The sequence below is a fragment of the Choristoneura fumiferana genome, chromosome 21 (assembly GCF_025370935.1).
Source record: "Choristoneura fumiferana chromosome 21, NRCan_CFum_1, whole genome shotgun sequence".
Taxonomy (NCBI): domain Eukaryota; kingdom Metazoa; phylum Arthropoda; class Insecta; order Lepidoptera; family Tortricidae; genus Choristoneura; species Choristoneura fumiferana.
This window is the reverse complement of record NC_133492.1, coordinates 8,626,982-8,645,131: the sequence shown is the minus strand read 5'-3', so window position 1 is coordinate 8,645,131 and position 18,150 is coordinate 8,626,982. Positions and strand designations below refer to the sequence as shown.

Sequence of the window (18,150 nt, the reverse complement as noted above, 5' to 3'; positions counted from 1 at the left end):
ATGCTCATTACTAGCATGCTCATAAGCATGCTAGTAACTAGCACGTGTAGCAGTATTTAAAGTTACAGTACCTACATAAAATTGCTTACTCTAATAAACAAATTCTAAAACTTAGATACGTTCACTAAATAAAATAGAAAGGCTTGAAAAATTAACGTTCTTCATTTGCAGATCTTTTGTATGATCCTGTTTAGGTGATTCAACTAAAAATCAATAACTGCCTAGGCGCAGGATTTTATAACCCCGTGTTCCCTAATTCATAAGCAAAAGTAGCAGAGTCACTTTACTCTATTAAATCTGTTCGATATTGGGAATATTGCAAAGTGAATAACTTTGTCAAGACATTATTTCAGGTATCCTGTTATTATCAACATACAAAGAAGAAGCACTTTCAACACCTTGTGTTTCACGTAGAATTCAAATTATCTCAGTTAATCTTTTTTTTTTGTTCGACTGGATGGCAAACGAGCCAGTGGGTCTCCTGATAGTAAGAGATCACCACCGCCCATAAACATCTGCAACACCACGGGTATTGCAGACGCATTGCCAACCTAGAGGCCTAAGATGGGATACCTCGTGTCAGTAAATTCACCGGCTGTCTTACTCACCACGCCGAAACACAACAGTGCAAGCACTGCTGCTTCACGGCAGGATTAGCGAGCAAGGTGGTTGTAGGAATCCGGGCGGACCTTGCACACCTGCGGATTATAGCATTGTCTTTAAAGGTGTGGCTTCTAAAATAAACCTGAACTTTTGACGCGTAAGCCTTAATAAAAATGGTTTTACCTGTTGATTAATTCACCTATAATTGACGTATCAAACGTGATCGAATGGACATCAATTAGAGGCAATTAGTTTTGTTTGTCTACTACGTAATAGCTTAGAAAATATTTTTGTCGTACATGCTCAGTACCTATTTTTAATGGTTAGGTAATTGTAACTTTGTATGGCGTGAGCACTTTATTAAATTAAAACACATTGTGTCATCAAGGTTGTGATTACACACACCAAAAAAAATAATGTGATTGTCTCTATAGAGCTATCATCCCTAAATTAATCCTTTTCTATGTTCGTTTTAAATTTGATTTTTGCTGCAAATAGGCATTTAAATGGAAATTATTAGTGACAATAGTAATAGTGGTAATATTTATATCAAGAGGCAAAGTTGTTACAATTTTTTTACAAGATTGCCTATTCGTTAAAGAAAATTTCACTTTGTAAACAATAACATGTGAAAACAATTTTCAGTATAAGATCTGATATAGATGTTGTGGATTTGGTACTCTTTCTAAATAACTGTCATTATTGACTTCTTCGGTCAGCCCGTCACGTTTTTACGATGCTTTTTATGACAAGGATTCACAATACGTCACGTCTCAAATAATGTGACTGTAGCTAGGAAAGTAACGTTGCTCTAATGACCGGAACTAGCTGTACCAGCAAATATTTGCCTAGGTGTTATTATTAGTATTGCTTTAGCCCAACCCAAAGATTTTGCTTATGCCGCTAAAATAAATTATACAAAATGTCGTCAAAATATGTGGTATTTTTTCAATGTGTATCTGTTTTCTGTATCGCTTACTATGTCTGGTGTACAATAAAGAGTCTTTGTATTGTATTGTATTGTCGTCAAATGTAGCTTTTATATTTCTGGGTCGTATTGTTTTGAATATTTATATTTCGTAGGTAACGACTTTGATAAATCTCGTAAATCAAATCAATTCGTCAGCAAAATTAACCATTGAAATAATGTTCAGAAAGTACACTCAGAAGAATCATCAATTTGAGGTACGAGCTTTTGTAAAAATAGTGGCGATTTTATGCCTATTATGTAAGATACGTGATTTTGAATAAAGCGTTTCTGATCGAACGTCGTAAATAATTCTATAAAATATTTTAGTAATTCATTGACTAAAGTTGACTATTTCATCGTAGGAAAATGCATACATTTTACTTTTTATGCAGAAAAAATGCAACAACAAGTTATATCGTATTGAGGAAGTCTTTTAGCCCTTCACAAATTGGTCTCCGCTCATCGCGCTGCCGATTGTATTATAACGGGTGTTTCCTGTAACACGAGCAAATAATTAAAACATAGAACGTACTCGTCAAACTGAACCACATTAGTTCAGCGACTTTTAAAAATAATAGTCTTTAGATTTTCCCTTTTTCATATAAATTAAATACTGTCATCAATGTACGCCATCCTAGAACCCAATTGACGTCGCCTGTCACGCTAGAAATATCAAACACTTTGCTTTGCATTGCTTCTTTGAATAAAAATTAAAGTGTAATAAAAATAAAAAATAAATTAATTACTTTTAAAAGTTGCTGAACTATTGTTGTTCAGTTGGACGAGTACAATCTACATTTTAATTATTTAGTGCTCGTGTTACAGGAAACACCCGATATGTTTCAAAACAATATCGTGTGGTTTTTACCCATTTAGTAAGTTATTTCATCACTCATCAATGAAAAATCGATTTGACCAGAAAGTTAGACCAGGTACCTAGTTTCTATCAATAAACTGAGTCGTTAGTCGAAGTAAACAGAAATCAAGAAAAACACGGTGTATACCTACATATTTCATTTTCGCATAATTCAGTCCGTGTGTACCGAGCTTTATGAACAGGAAATCAAAATGAAGTGGAATTAAACATCGTCGAACCAATTATGTATGTATAAATCGTTATACTTTATTTATAAATACATTAACTATCACAACAACATTCATCATTGGAACATTGGTATCACTCCACTTCCGATTTATGATTCCAAAAACAACTCGTTATCAGTTTTATTAACTGCGTGGTTGAACTCTCCAGAGAAATGCAATTACAAATATGATTAATTATTATAGACTATTTTATATTTGTCGGCGGCCGATCGTAAAAATCCGCTTGATCACTAAATTCCTAAAAAAAGTTTTAAAAGTTGGCCATGCATACAGCAGCAGCAGTAGGTTAGCAGTTTGACGAAAATATTTTTAAGTTATTATTTTTGTAAATAAATAAAAAAATATATAATATCACGATGTGCCTGAGAAACAATACGTACGCATTCGTCGATATTCCTAGTTTTGTACCAGGCACATCGTGATAACGACGAGCGAAGGTGAGGAGTGGTTAGAATCACTTGTGACCACAACGCACGAGCCGAGCGAGCGAAGCGAGCTTGCCGTGGAAACGTTTCATGATATGCTTAGGAATTTCATGATCTGCCTACACGTCACTAGTCAAATCGTTAAACGGTGAGTATTGAACGATATGGTGGATGTCCTAACCAATTCATGAAATAGCGTCATTTCACGATATGCCTAGGAATTTCGTGATCTGGCGGATTTTACGATCGGCCGCCGACATATCAGAGAATTGCGCAGATAAATTAATTCTAGAACTGCAATTAAATTTGTTTGCATCTCATTAATTGTTTTTGATTAGTGTCTATGTGCGTATAAGATTACTTACCTACTTCTTATTTATGTGATGATTTTTGAGTTTGAAACACTTTTATGTTGTTAACCGTTGTTAAAACTAACTCAAATAAGAGCACTTTCTAAACGTATTTATTCTTAAATAATGAGTTAGTAATATTTTTATTTTATTTCTCGTTGCTATTAGCTTTATCTTAACTTGAAAGGAAAACAAATGAAAGAATTAGGCAAATAAATGTGTAGATAGATTTTACCCTATTTTTTTGAATGACGTACAACCAACCCCTTTGCTTTGCTTCTCTACTAGTCGATGCTCATTTGGAAGCTTGGATAGCCATATAGCGCATGTAGCTGCATGGTAAAGGTGCAATTAACCCGCACCTCCTGAGTAAAATATAGTTGACATTATTATTTACTTTACATTTTTTTAATGATTTTGAAGTTGATTTAATTTGTATGCTACCATATTTCGCACGCAAGGCCGTTAACTATTATTCTACGCCTGTTATTGTGTGTATTATGTTATGAATAGGATTAAATGTAAAAAAAAATATTTTCAACGTGATACAAAATGGGTGTTTGAAGCTGAGTTAATAGTTACTAGGCATGATACCACCCAAAGGAAGTGGAAGTGGGCTGGACACATATGCCGCAGGAGTGATGGAAGATGGGGGAAGGCCGTGATGGAGTGGAGACCCAGAACCGGGCGGAGAAACGTTGGTAGACAGGAGATGAGGTGGACCGACGACCTGGTCAAAGTGGCGGGAAGGTGCTGGATGAGGAGAGCGCTGGACGAGATGAGTGGCGAGCAATGCAGGATGCCTACACTCAGCATTGGGTGGCTATGGGCTGAAGAAGAAGAAGAAGGAGAGGCATGATACATTAACTAATTTTTGTTTAAATTTGTCTCATAAAATTTACTCATCAATTCTCATTAATTTTATCAGACTAATTTCAATGAAAGAATGAATGAAGAAAGAAATGTTTTATATTATTGTTCAGCATTTGTAAGACTAATTTTTTATCACGTTCGAAATTTCACCCTGTAGAAAAACAGCCAAGTATTTAATCTGTTTTATTAAAGGGAACTTACAAGATTATAGTGTAATACACAATACGGTATTTGACTATTTTGTATATGTTTTATAAATTATAACTACACAATGCCTGTTATCGAATAGAAAAACAAGTTTTAAGCTACCTTTACAAAAAACAAAGTTGTAAAGGTTTGAAATTCAAGATAAGACAGAGAAAGACATACTGGCATGTGACGTCACACGCCAGTACCGCCATACTTGCTGCATAAAGAAAAGCGTTTGAGAAAGAGACAGGTATACAGATTTAAAAAAAAAACACTATAAATCCAATTTTCAACCGATTTAAATTTTCGCTAAACACTATCTGTTTATCTATATTTTCATAATAATATTAAGATATGGCAAAATCAGGAGTTGTCAAATACCGTATTATAATATAATTATTACCTGGAATTATCGCTTCATTGAGCATAACTAGTTTTGGGCAATCTACAATTTTCAACGAGAGATAACAACCCTCAACGGTCGTTGCGTAACGTAACGGTTACTTAATAACAACCAAGGACGACCCGTGCTATTATAGGACCCAATCTAATGGCAAATATCCTTTTCTATTTAATTTGCTGTATATCCTTATCACACGTAAGTATTAGTAAAATATATAGTCCTCCACATTGGTTTCTTGACGACGACCCTAAATATATTAACTTATTAGCTTATTATTTATAGCGAAAATACAAATTGAGACATGGATGCACAGAAAAACCAGAAAAAGAGACCAGCACTGGGGATTGAATCCAGGTCCTCAGCAATCCGCGCTGCGTGCTATTATAACCCCTACACCACTGCTGGACAGGAATCTAGACACGAATGCATACATATCTCAGGTTGCTTATTTCTGCTACAAATTTGGAGTTGAAATAAAAAATACAAAAAGACTCCAAAAAACCAATCATAATATTATTTATAGGTAATAAATATCAAGCAAACAGGTAATTTGTAATTGAAGGGTCCACGGAAAGAACATGTCTAGTCACTTTTTTTGAAAATGAGATTTTAATGCCAAAATGTAGAGCTCACAAAGTACTATGACTTACCATTGAATTAAATAATCTGAAAACAATATAATTTTTTTTATCTTTTCAATAAATGGTAACCATAGTAATTGTTCATGATGACTAACTTTCAAACCGCTATAACTTAAAAAGTTGCTTAGGTGACTAGACACGTTCTTTCCGTGGACCCTTCAATTGATATGGTAGGTATATGAGGTGTATTAAAATTATTTTTTGAGCAGATGGTTGGATTAATTTAATTTAATAACCCTGTAAAAAAAAAAAAACAGAAATTGAAATGTAGTAAGGGGTTATGTAGTAAGGTGGTAAGATATTGTAAAGGTTGCCTAGAAGAGATAGCTTTTGTTTTTGAATATATCTTCATTTCTTCTTCATCTTCTTATGGCTCTCCATTACTGGAGGTCTGCCGTCAGCTCTGCGAACTGTTTCCGGTGTCTACCCAAGCGAAATAGCTCTTCTACGCTGGCTATTCCTGTCCATTCGCGTATGTTGCGAAGCCAGGACTTCTTTCTTCTTCCAGCACGCCTCTTCCCTCCACTTTGCCCATCATTATTAATTGCAGCAGTTGGTATCGGGTATTTCTAATTACGTGGCCCAAGTATCCAACTTTACGTAATTGATGGCTTTTAATAGCTCTCTGGTTTTTTTTCGCTTTAATATCTTCAATTAATTTAATAACCATAATAAAACATTTACAGGCGTTTTCAGTATGACTAAGCCAACCATTTTTTTCAACAATTCATTTATTATAATTCTGCTTTACCAAAAACAAATAAGACGTAAAAATAATATTATTAAGATCGTTCTGCAGTTTAAGTAAACTCTATTTAGGATCAACGACGGACCTCGCAGCAGTCGCTTCGTCGTGCGACCCAATCAAATAACATTAACATAAAGCTCTATATGTGTAAGAAACCAGCATAATTTATCCACTAGCATGAATCCTGATGGCAAACCCCTTATTATTTCGAGAGGTTCAATAGTGTTCAGACTCAAATTTTCAGTTATAAAATTAGAAATATATCGTTTATTGTTTTTAAGTTGCTTAGGATATTATCACTGAAACTTGCGGTAAATACATTTTATTCTATTTTATCTTTTTTCCACAATAACTTAAATTTTCTGCACAAAAGTCAGTTACGTGGTCAGGTTCGGATTATCCCTGATTACTTTGTAGTATTGTAAAAAATACAAGGTATAGAAAAACTTGCTGTTTAAAACATGGATTGAATGTTCATAATATGATATACCAAGCATGCAAACATAAAAAAATTAGGACATTGATAAGACTATTTTTTTCTACATTTCCCGTTGTTCCAAAATACACCATCATTTTCGTCCACACTTATTAAGTATATTTTAAACAAAAAAAAGAGGTCAAACCTCCTGTAAATCCTTTTTAACTATAAGCAACTTTGAAAATAAGACTGCGTCAATATAACGTATAATGTTTATCGCAAGTCATAATTATTTATCTATAATTAATGTAATAAAGGTTCAGTTAGATTTGCGTCAAAGATCGAGCGTCATTTTCGTTACGGTTGCGACTTGGTAAGTATTGGGTAAATAAATATAATGTTTTACTGGTGCTGTGTCATTTGCAGTTAAGTTATTCAATATTGATTTCATTTGCTTCAAATCTATAGGATATTTACTGCAGAGCCGCGAAAGTAAGAGCTTTTCAATTTCGTGGTCATCATTTTCGTGGTCCTATGGGCCACGAAACTGATTAAAGACCACGAAAAAGATGATTTTCCCTACAAGTAGAAAAAATACAGAACACTTTTTATAGAATTTTCTGCTTTTTACAGTGTAATCGTTTATGCCGTTATTGATTTAATTGATTTAAACGAAGAATGGTTGACCGTCAACAACATTTGCTCCAGGTGTGGTTATAGGAATTATGACCAGTGCGTCGCCAATTTTGTTAACTGGCGAGAGGTTCAAGAATTATTTTGCCCTGAATGTACGTGTGAAATGTATATATCTAAATATTAAAAGAAAACTTCGTCATTTAGAGGAGCATTTTGTTGTAACATAATTTCGTTCTGGTTTACCGTAGACCTGCACGGGGGGAAGGTATTGAAAACTGTTTTGGTTTGTGAGTTGAAGTTATTAATCTTACTTTAATTAAGTAATTTCTACATAGTATTTAAAAGGTTACAAAAATGACAATTTGAAGTCGTCATTTTCGTGGTCAAGTTTTAATTTTTTTTAATATAGATATCGATTGTCTATTTCTGTTGATACCTGATTAATTAAATAATGCTTATTCGTTTTCTCATTATGATCGGATTTTCATTCAAATAGTACAATTATAAGATTTTAAAATAAACAAAATGTTCTTTTTCGTGGTCTCGATGCTCATTTTCGTTACCGTTAAAATTGGATTTTTGCTTTTTTAACCAAAATAAACTTTATCGATCTCTTATAATATAAAGCATCTTATCGGTACATATCCTTATGTTCAAAATAAAACAGACCACATCAAAATGTGTGTTTTATTTCTGTAACATTTATCTTACACCTCAAATAATTACCCATAAATAAACGCTTACTAAGCGTGTGTTACTCCTAGGCATTACTTTGTCTTCATCTGACTCTTATTTACCTATTAGTCTAAGCAAGAAACTACTGAACAATTTTATTTCAATTCAATTCTAGTGTTATCACCGGATGTTCTGTTTTTTTTTTGTTTCTATTAATTTATTTATTTTTAATGTTCAAAACTACTGCATTCATTTAGTCCACCTGGAATGAAACGCAACTAGTGGCAGCTATTGTCAATTAAATTTTCAGCCCGCGAAATGTCATTTTGAACTCTCCAAGAAGATTCCTCGTTGAGTATCCACCATTACCTCTCATATTTCGTTTTCTAGATTTTTTAGGGTTCCGGAGCCAAAATGGCAAAAACTGAACCCTTATGTCCTCGTTTGTCCGTCCGCGGCTTTGCTCAGGGACTGCTAGAAAGCTGTAATTTTGCACGAATATTATATGTGCCGACAAAATGGTACAATAAAAAATTCAAAAACATTTTTTTTTGGAGTAAGTACTTCTCATAGACTTAAAGTGGGGGTGTTTTTTTTTTCTCATCCAAACTTGTAGTGTGGGGTATCGTTGGATAGGTCTTTTAAATCCATTACGGCGGGGTTGCTAAAACGATTTTTCGATTCAGTGATTTGTTTGCAAAATATTGAAGAAAATCAGGATGGTAATAGGCATATCAAACTTACAAGGAAAAATATAACGGTTAAGTTTTCTTGAGAATTATTGTACTTTAAGAGTAAATAGCAGCCTAAGGTATTAAATAAGTATACCTAAACGTACAAAATACGAAAAATAAGTGTTAGAAAAATATTACTTAAATTTTTCGTAGTGGCTACGGAACCCTATTTCGGGCGTGTCCGACATGCTCTTGGCCGGTTTTTTTACCGTACAACGGCAAAACCTACTAGACACTGGAAAAATTGTCCTCCAATGGTTAGAGCCATATGAAAACAACAGAACTCTCCAAGAAAATGGAACGTTAGTTTCAATATTTTGTTCAAATTCAATTCATAATTAACTGAAAACTACAATCTGAAGAGCGTTCTTCACTTCGATTGAGTTGTTTTTCACTCGTAATCAAAATACCACCAACGGGACTTATCACGCTAACACACACGAGTAATATTTACTTCGACGTTTCGGAAAAATTACAATTTTTTTTTGTTTATTAAATATATTAATTTTTTGAATAATTTTTGATGTTATGATCGCCTGGACAACACAAAAATATATGTAACTTTTAAGACATAGTAAACCTGAGTCGGAACCGCTGTCACATACGTTGTCACAACCGTGTCATCAACCGAATCAACGCTGCTGTTAAGTGCTGTATGTGTTGACTAATCGGTGGGAGTTCTTTTTGATTTCGGACAGGGTGCTACCATGCTTACGACCTGTTGTAATATTTGAACATGACGGACACTGCCACGACCGTTTTAATTCATGATTTTTCTACCTAAAGTATGCCGAGGTCATGTTTAGGCCCTTATAGTTTAATGTTTATTATGTTGGTGGTAGTTGCCTTTACAAGGAACACATCGCAGCAGTGCCAATGTATCAATTTTCGTATTACATGATTTACAGATCATTTTGGTAAGCGGAGTTTGTTTTTACGATCGATGAATCAGTCTAAAGGTCATCAACCGGTATAATACAAAACAGTAACACCACCATAACAACACTTGTTGTGGTAATATTGACCATTGTTCTTGAATATTTCATTAACTTACTTCTTAAACGACACACACACACACACACACTGTTTAGTCTATTATCTTCATTTTGCCAACAGACTTCCAGGCGGGGGGAGCGTCTTCATCCTTATGTAGTTAGTATTGCGTTAGCCTACACGAAGCGGTTTGCTTCATCTTTCATAATTTCATAATTCGCTACCGTCGTCTGTATTTCCGGATAAATACAATCTAGGGCTTTTTAAGGCTAATGTGAATATGCTAATACACACCACCAATAATTTGCAAGGATGTGTTGCGAGCAATGTGTTTTTCATTAACCAGTAGAAACGCTTCATTTACCTCGCCTCGCTCCGCTCAGCCGTTTCCACCATAGATGTGCTGTGCGAGGCGGGGTAAGTAAATGAAGCGTTTCTATGGTTAATGAAACATTAAATTAAAAAAAAAAAAACCCGATTGCCAAAACTAGAAGGAACAAAATAAGTCTAGTGGTCTAGCATTCTGTTAAGTAGCTAATTTAAAGATCAACAGTCGGGACCCATTACTAAGAGTTTTTGAGCGTCACGATTTAAATGGGTCCCGACTGTTGAACTTTAAATTAGCTACTTAACAGAATGCTAGACCACTAGACTTATTTTGTTCCTTTTAGTTTTGGCAGTCGGGTTTTTTGATTTTTTTAATTTAATGTTTTATTTTACACTTTTTTGATATTTATGTGAAAAAGGTAGATTAAAAGTATTATAACCTATATATTTAGAATGGGCTAATTATTAGCTTTCATTTTATACCCATATTGTTACAATACAAAAATATTTTTTTCATTACTCTGCCATATTTTTTTTCGCAGATGCCATATTGAAATATGATGTTACCTATGTCACCCCGACAGTTATGACGAATCCAATGATACCTCATATGTCAAAATTTGTGTAGCCGTTTAGGCTGCAGCGAGGACCAAAGAAATGGGCATACATACCCACATACATACATACATACATACATATGCTCGAAAAACATAAACCCGGGTAAAACACATTTCTCGCAACACAACCTCGAACATTATTCTTTTCGCTACGACAGGTTTTTATTTTATAACTAATAAAAGAGTCAGGTGCAGAGTTTCTTTGTTTGATTTTAGTATATCTTTTAAGATTGTAATAAATAAACATTAAAAAGCAATACACACAAATATACCTACAAGTACCTGGAAAAAGATCTTAACGAAAACTAAATTACATTCTCGAACCATTTTTACTCACGGTCACGTAAATCTTTCATTACATTTAAAAATATGTGTGAAACATGCATACGAATGCCATGAGTTTTTTTTATTTCGTTGTAATGCGTTCGACTTTTAAAAATAATTCAATTTCCAAGAAAACTTCCGTACATATACGTTTACCGGGTGTGGCCTGTAATACGAGCAAATAATTAAAACATAGATCGTACTCGTCAAACTAAACAAAATTAGTTCAGCGACTTTTAAAAATAATGGAGTCTAATTTTCCTTTTTTCATACAAATTAAATAATGCAATCAATATACCTACGCCATCCTAGAACACAACTGACGTCGCCTGTCACAAACATCAAGCATTTTGCTTTACATTGCTTCTTCGAATAAACCTTAAAATGTAATCTCATCTCATCCCAGCCTATATATATACGTCCCACTGCTGGGCCCACTCTCAGAAAGAGAGGGCTTGGGCCGTAGTTCTCACGCAGGCCCAGTGCGGATCGGGAACTTCACACACACCATTGAATTGCTTCGCAGGTTTGTGCAGGTTTCCTCACGATGTTTTCCTTCACCGTAAAGCTCGTGATAAATGTAATAATTTAAAAAAATATATATTTATAAAAGTCGCTGAACTAATGTTGTTCAGTTTAATAAGTACGGTATGGCCACACCCGGTATGTTGGAAATTAATGTTTTTATCAATGAAGTTGAATACTTTAATTAATATCCTGTCGGGATTTAAAAAAAACTTCTTAGTTGTACGCGTATACTACTCGTGTCGTAATATTAACAGAAGCAGCACCTGCTGCTTTATAGGCATAGATTTAAATTTAAATCATAATTTTTCATCACATAATAATACCAACTGGTGGATAATACATACACTAATATGTATAGAATTTATATTAAGCATTATGCATAAACAGGCATAACATGCCCGTTGGTATAACCATAACAATAACATTATTATCTTATATCTGATACTACTAAAAACTTGCTACTATTTTACCTATCACAAACATTATCAAATAACAAACATCATTTTTAACACAAATTTGTATTATTTAGGTAAATATTACATAATACCATATTTGGTACCTAAGTATATTCATGCTCGCAATTCAAGGCCTCAATCGTAGAATAGCCGATTACCCAAGCAAAATGTAAATTAGCACGTGTCATTGTCTGCCCAGTTCTAATTCTAAGTGGCGAAAAAGGTCAAACACTCATTATAAATATGTATACTCGTATTCGTATAAAGCAGCCCATTATTAAAAAAAAACTTACTCCCCATTCTTCAAGAAAGTTTCATTCTTTCTCAAGTCATACTCGTCTCCCTAAAACATAAACCTAATTTTAACTGTCACCGACTGACAACAGAGCTGTCAAGCTCTGCTGGATTATTATTTTAGATTTTACGTTAAATCCGTTTTATACCTCTTAAGATCTTGCCTCCTGTTTCCAGATTAGGTTGCTGTGGTGATAATCTTAATTTAATTGATAAGGAATGCCTATAATATTTTAACTCGAGTAATTACTGATGTTTGGATTAACTTAGCGGATAATTCAAGGACTCGTTGCTAGGCCCTGTGGTTAATTAAGTCTAATTTATAACCACAACCTAGAGTAGAAAATAATATTAATATTAAAAGAAATCCAGCGTTATATTTCGATTGACAATGACTTTTCAGTACCGAATTGTCTACGACGACAAATTTCCAGTGACAATTGGTCGAAAATACAAACTGAGACATGGATGCACAGAAAAACCAGAAAAAGAGACCAGCGCTGGGAATCAAACCCAGGTCCTCAGCAATTCGTGCTGCGTGCTATAACCCCTACACCACCGCTGGACAGGAGTCTAGACACGAATTTCTCCTATTCACATATATCTCAGGTTGCTTTTTTCCACTACGCTACTTAAGCAGCAGCACTAGCGACATCTATGTTTCGCTCCCATCGAGAGACGTCACATTCTTTTGGAGCTAACCGTTCACCCAGACAAGAGATGTCGCTATGTTTATTTATTTATTCGACTGGATGGCAAACGAGCAAGTGGGTCTCCTGATGGTAAGAGATCACCACCGCCCATAAATATCTACATTACTTATGTAGTTTCATAACCACTAATTATTTTAAAAAAGTACCTACCGCTTGAAAATTAGCATTCGTTACAAAAATATCACTGCTTAACCATAGGTTTCTGTTGACTCGGAGTTATATATAACTAGCTTTTGCCCGCGGCTTCGCTCGCCTGAACCATAAACATTTCAAAGAATCCATCCCGGCCTTATATACGTCCCACTGCTGGGCACAGGCACCCTCTCAGAACAAGAGGGCTTGGGCCATAGTTTCCACGCGGGCCCAGTGCGGATTGGGAACCTCACACGCAATTGAATTGCTTCGCAAATTTGTGCAGATTTCCTCACGATGTTTTCCTTCACCGCAAAGCTCGTGGTAAATTTCTAATGTAATTCCGCACATGAATTTCGAAAAACTCAGAGGTGTGAGCAAAATCAAAGAATAATAATAAATAAATAAACAAATAGTGCAAGCAAGCATGCACGCTGCATTCAAGCATGCAAGCAAGCAAGAAAGCAAGCAAGCATGCCAGCAAGCATGCAAGCAAGAAACCTTGCAAGTGTGCATGTAAATGTCCAAGCAAGCATACAGGTAAGCATGTAAGTCAGAAAGCAAAAGTTAGTAATTTCATACTGAGATACGAGCTTTGTTGTAAGTAGGTATTTGATACTTAGTGACTTTTGCTTGTCACCCGACGATTTAAGTATAATTTTTAAATTAAATTATTTCTGTACAAAAAATAATGATATCCCATCAAAACATAAATGTAAAATTAGAGCCAAGTTCAATATTATGATATATATTGCCTTAATTGGTAGAGTTTAACGACAAAAGAAGTAGGTAAGATCTAAATGGGTGCCAAGGTTAATGGTCAGTCCTGAAATTTATTTATAACAATATAAAATATTATATAACAACTTAAAATACAATTTCTTGTTATAACTTAGGATAATAATATTGAAGCCTAAGATCGGACTTGGCTAGTTTTCATATACTAATTATATTATAGCCTTCGCAAGTTCTGAAGCTGTAAGTTCTTATTTTATTCTTCTGACAATTTGGCTTGCTGGTAGAAACTAGCCATGAAACATAGGGCTCTTCCATGACTGTTTTAGGTAGTTAATGATTCTTATATGAGAACTAGCCAAGTCCAATCATAGACTTCAATATTATTATCCTAAGTTATAAGAAGAAATAATAATTTTAAGTTGTTATAAAATATTTTATATTGTTATAAATAAATTTCAGGACTGACCGTTGAACTTGGCACCCATTTAGATCTCACTTCTTTTGTCGTTAAACTCAACCAATTAAGGCATCATAATATTGACTTTCCCTCTCATTTCACATCCTCGTTGAGTTTCTTGTCGGATTCTTCTCAGCAGAGGTTTTTCCGAACCGGTGGTAGATTTTTTTTGACATTCATAAGTGCTTGTTGCAGCCTAAATTGAATTAAGATATTTTGACTTTGACTTTGACTTTGATTCATGTTTTGATGGGATATGCATATACAAGAATTACTCGTTTAAATGTTTTAGATAATACTATTGCTATACAATAATAGCCTTAACTAATTAACTAACTGAATCCGGTAGGGTAAGTCTCACGTCTCCCAAATCACCTGTATTCCAAACACCTCGGGTACTAAAGAAGCTGCATAATTATTGACAGCAGTAGTTAAACCTTCGTTTTCCTCATTCCGGTACAGTAATTTGACGGGGCATTATGAATCTGCCTTCAACTGTACCGCAAGTCGGTGTAAGCCATTACTGCCACGTTACTATATCTTACGCGAGTGGTAATTTGGCAAGAGAGGTTTAAACACTCCCTGAATCTCGTAGCAGCTCCCTACCATTTGCAAATATTTTCTTAAGTAGGTACTGACTTAACAGAGCCTTTTTTTCACAACCGTTCAAAGGAATCATATTTTATATTATTGGGTAACAATTTTAATTTAGGTACTGTTGAATTTTTTGTGCTATTTTGTTATTTGCGTTAATAATAACCTAACCAACGAAAAGTTGGAAAACCCCGACTTTGTCACTTCAAAGTTCAATACCTCAAAAACGGCTTAACCGATTTTGTTAAAACATGTCTAAGAACCATCGCTAGAAAACCTGCTTCCAAATAAAAAACCGCATTTAAATCGGTCCACCCACTTAAGAGCTACGGTCCCACAGACAGACAGACTCACATACCGGTCAAACTTATAACACCCCTCTTTTTGCGTTGGAGGTTAAAAATAAATCATTGTGAACTTCGTTGAGCCCCCTGAAATTCAAAAAAACTTTTTTATGGTTTAAGTAGGTGCTGACTTAACAGAGCCCCTAAGAGAGAGAGGGAGACAGAGAGAGGTAGTAGATACCCAGTATTAAAAAAACTGAACAGCAACGGAACTCTTACCTTTTTTCTATTCCATTAATGATAAAAGTTTCAACGTAAACTTTTTAACTTAAAAACATTGTTCATCACTATATTTACGAGTCACACCACTCTTCTCTATTGTTCACAGAGAAAAAAGTTTAAACACAATGTTATTTTTCCGATGTCACAGTGTAAAGGCAAGCGCCTCACGCGTCACGCGTCACGCCACTCTTGACTCCAGCACGAGACTGTCCGATGCATCGCCTCTACGCCGAATTTTCCGCAAACCGCACGCACACTTGTCTCGTACACTTGTTACAAATAAACGTTTTTAATATTTTTACAGCTGTTACTAAGATTCTTTACCACGGACTCATGTGATGTTTCTAGAATTATAATTTAATTTTTGTCGTGAAAATTAAAAGTATTTAGTTATGTAAATTTAAACATACTTACATGCCTTTTAATTTAGTCCTTTTAGTTTAGTTTAGCATACAACTTGCAATATTCTATACCGTAACTTCCTAACAGCCTCGGGTCAGAAAACAAAAACACCCACTCACATTTTTTAATCAAATTATCTCGTTTTTTTAAAGTCGCCTGCAGGGCTACTACGAAACTCGAAGTTCGTATCGTACCGTCCCTCTCGCTCTCGTATTAAATAGTATTAGTGTCAGAGGGACCGCACGCGAAGAGCGCACGGCACGAATACGGTATTTGACTATTTTGTATATATTTTATAAATTAAAACGACACAATGCCTGTTATCGACTAAAAAAACAATTTTTAGAAATAGAAAAATAGAAATAGAAATATTTATTCGCTATTCGCACAAAACATAATAAAAATACATTAAAGAAAGAAAAAAACAACAATATGCGAACTCGCGAAGCGGTCCCAGCTCAGCATAGTGTTGGCCGGGTAGGCCAACGCTGGTCTTCCGCTGTGACCGCTTGGCGACTTCACGCCAACACACGCGCGTCACGCGTTTTTTTAAGCTACCTTTACAAATAACAAAGACGTCACACGCCAGTACCGCCATACTTGCTGCATAGAGAAAAGCGTTTGAGAAAGAGACAGGTAAATAGATTTTTCAAAAATTCACTATAAATCCAATTTTCAACCGATTTAAGTTTTCTCTTCGCTAAACACTATCTGTATATCTATAATAATATTAAGATATGGCAAATTCAGGAGTTGTCAAATACCGTATTTCGAGTTTCGAGTTTCGTAGTAGCCCTGCTGTACAAAACATAACATTTTGTCGCAAATAGGTTTTCTGAACGAAATGCGAGGTTGAATGTTTAATGAAGGTTGGTTTTCTTAGTGTTCACGATAGCTTTAACTTTCTGATATTTACAAGCAAAATAAAAACAGTAATTCGAAGCCATCATGGGACCATTAAGTAAAGTTTGAAACGTTGTTTTATTTTGGTACCAAAACACAATAAATTGCAAAAAAGAAGATGCTGCTTACAATAGATTGTTTGTGATATATCCATAGCATAATTTGCAAGACAATTTTTCTCAAGGGAGGAACAATTTACCTCAAAGTGGGGCTGCATATTTTGTATCAAAATTAGACAAAAATTGGTTCTGTAAAAAATATTGAGATCGTACATGGTAGGTATTGTTTTTTTTTGTAGAAGAAGATGTGACTATAATAAATTACAAAAAGTGATACACATCTGTTCTCAATATTTTGCACACAGGTATTCTTCTTCGTCGTTTCACTCTTGACAGAGTGGTCGTGGTCATCATTTTCTAGTTATTAAATCATTAGCACAGGTATTAAATCTCTTTTATTTATCCATAAACTTGCGTGAGATCTATTCAAAAGCCTCAACTAGGTAAAATCTTGACCTAACTTATACTCTCATTTCTAGTAATTTCATCTTGCATTAATTTATTTAGCTTATGATAGGTACACATTTATTTTTCGAAATTTGGAGATTTATGTTACACAAGTAAGTAGATAGCCTCAGGGTAGCGCTTTAAACAAGATACCTAGATGCGTTAACACTAGACGATGTAAGAGTACTACTAATTATCACATATCGTGTAAAAAAAATATTCCTTTTTTTTGTTTTCGTATTTTTATCCTTTACTGTCTTAATAAATAACTCTGGACATCTTCAAGAAAAAGTTCTTGTCTTTCAGATTATTGATATGTAACTTGACTTGCAAATAGTCTTCTATCAGAGAAACTAATGATGGGTTTCTCTTAAGAGCACGGTGGTGAAATGGCTAATAACACTAAGAACCCATTTATTTAGTGCGAGTAAGCATGAAACCATTGTCGAGTCTGCCTTTCACAAAATAATGATACTCGTTTTAAACCTTGGCACCCCCGGTTTGGGCGACGTTTATCGCTAACTAAATTATTATGGATCTTAGCTAAGTAAGGACCAATGACATCTTTACATAAGGGATCAAGTTAAAGCAGCTGTAATTAGATAGGTAGGTTCTAAATAATAACTTAATTACTCGTCATTAAATGATAGGTTATCATATGTTCTCTTGAAAAGGAAAATAAGATAATAATATGTGTCGTTCTCAGGCAAAAGGGACCACTTCCGCGTTATTGAGTTATTGGTACTAGTGTAAAATATTCTCTATTAAATACAAAAAGAATTAGGTCTCTAAGTTGTAAACTATTTCTTTATGAATTTTTAAAGTTTGAACA

General features: G+C 34.5%; 1 protein-coding gene across 1 annotated transcript in view; it reads right to left on the bottom strand.

The window, feature by feature from the left end:
* The window catches only part of CrzR (corazonin receptor), an 88,749-nt gene extending 73,036 nt beyond the window's left edge, over positions 1-15,713 (bottom strand). The window contains exon 1 of the mRNA XM_074103817.1: positions 15,505-15,713. The gene's annotated coding sequence lies outside the window, so the exon portion shown is untranslated. The remainder of the gene's footprint in view (positions 1-15,504) is intronic.
* Positions 15,714-18,150: the final 2,437 nt, after the last annotated feature.